General features: G+C 53.6%; 1 protein-coding gene across 1 annotated transcript in view; it reads right to left on the reverse strand.

Moving 5' to 3' along the window:
• SMAGP (small cell adhesion glycoprotein) overlaps positions 1-1,866 on the reverse strand; it is an 8,415-nt gene that overhangs the window by 1,020 nt on the left and 5,529 nt on the right. The window lies entirely within an intron of this gene.

Raw genomic sequence — 1,866 nt, forward strand, 5'->3', positions numbered from 1 at the left:
CCCGGGTCGCTCCCCTGGAGCCAGAGGGGGCTGATCTCCTTCCATGGCATCGGCTCCTTCCAGGCAAAGGGCTGAGGTCCTTCAGAACTGCCAAAAAAAAAAAGGAAAAAAATACAGGATAAAAGGGAAAAATTCACACACGACGCCCCAAAAGGCACAGCCAGGAGGAGGGCTGCCGGTGGTGAGGCAGCGGAGGTTTTATTCGGGCTGATGGAGAGGAGTGGGCTGGGGCTTTCTGGGCTGGTGGGAAGGCAGGGAAAAACCAGCCACCGACTCCGCGATTCCTTCTCAAACTTTGAGAGCTTCAAACTGGCCGTAAATCCTTGCAAATCCTCCCATCAGGATCCCGGGGTTGAAGCCGCAGCCGGACCAGCAGCCGCTAAACCGACCTCGGTGGCGCTGCCCGAAGCGGCTGCAAACCTTTGTAAACCCCCCCTCAAAAAAAAAGAGAAATTATATTCTGCAATGGCTCCGGTGTGCGGGCACAAGTGACTCAGCGGCTCTGCGGAGAAGTGCCACTAGATGTCAGGAGCAAATAAAATTTAATTTTTTTTTTTTCCAAAAAAAAAAGAGGAAATTTAACCGCGGGAGCGTGGATACGGGCCAGGACCGCGGCCGTGCCGTGCAGCGCTGTGCCAGCAGGATGCGTCTCGCAAGGACGGGGTGATGCTAACCTTGCCGGCGACCTCCTGGAGTTTGGAAAGCGGGATGAATTTCTGAATTTCTCAGGATCTGGGCCCTGCCCCGCTTGTCCCACCGTGCCCTTGTGACTCACAGCGCTGCCGGGTGTTTGCAAAACATCCCTTACACCAGCAGGTTTTGCTTTCGAGTGCTACCGGAGTGCAAATCTGCCGCCTTACAGCGTCATGGGAGTTTAGGAAAACAATTTTCCCCCTTCCCGGCAGCATTGACGGACAGCCGTGGGACACATCTCCCACTCCCCAGGCACCGGGACCTCGACCCTCCGGCAGCTCCCCCCGAACACAACCCCTTTCCCCCAGTCTCAAGCTCAGGCTGGTGTGAGCCACCAACTCATTAAACCCAGCTTGGCTTTAAACCAGCTTAGCATTAAACAGGGTTTTGCTTTAAACCCGGCTTTGCATTAAATATCATTTTGCTTTAAAGCCAGCTTTGCATTAAATATGTTTTTTTAAAGCCAGCTTTGCATTAAATATGATTTTGCTTTAAACCCAGCTTTGCATTAAATATGGGTTTGCTTTAAACCCAGCTTTGCGTTAAGTCCGGTTTCTCTTTAAACCCAGCTTTGCATCAAACCTGGTTTTGCTTTAAACCCAACTTTGTGTTACATATGGTTTTTCTTTCCGCCCAGCCTCGCATTAAATAGGGTTTTTCTTTAAACCCGGCTTCGCTTTCCAGCCCATCGGGCTCCTCCGGCAGCGATGTCCGGGTGTCGGGGAGCTGCACCGAACCCAACCGCGACCTTCCCGCGGAGCAGCATCCGAGTAACAAATGGGTAAAATTTCCCCCCACCCCCCCAAAAAAAACCAAGCCCATAAGATTGGGATTTAAGGGAAAAGAGGAAAAAGCGGCGTGGATGGAACTGGAGCTGACGCAAGGCGGGTGCCTCGGAGATCGGGAAGCTGTCGGCGTTGCCAGTGGGAAACACAAACTGGTTTCGTGCTCACAGCACCCGCGAAATGGGGTCCTGGGACCCCCCGAAAGTTTCACCCAAAATTTAGAGTGGGGGAAAGACCGACTTCAGCATCAAAATGTCAGTGGTCAGGAAAATGAAGATCCCTGGGGTGGGGGGTGGGGGGGGATGCTCTGTTTGGGTACCCCCTCGCTGCTCCCGCCGGGGGGATGGCGGGAAGGAACTCGCCAAAAACAACCGGGAAGGGGCCGCCG

This window comes from Charadrius vociferus, unplaced genomic scaffold (assembly GCF_000708025.1).
Source record: "Charadrius vociferus isolate BGI_N301 unplaced genomic scaffold, ASM70802v2 scaffold1163, whole genome shotgun sequence".
In the NCBI taxonomy this organism is placed as follows: domain Eukaryota; kingdom Metazoa; phylum Chordata; class Aves; order Charadriiformes; family Charadriidae; genus Charadrius; species Charadrius vociferus.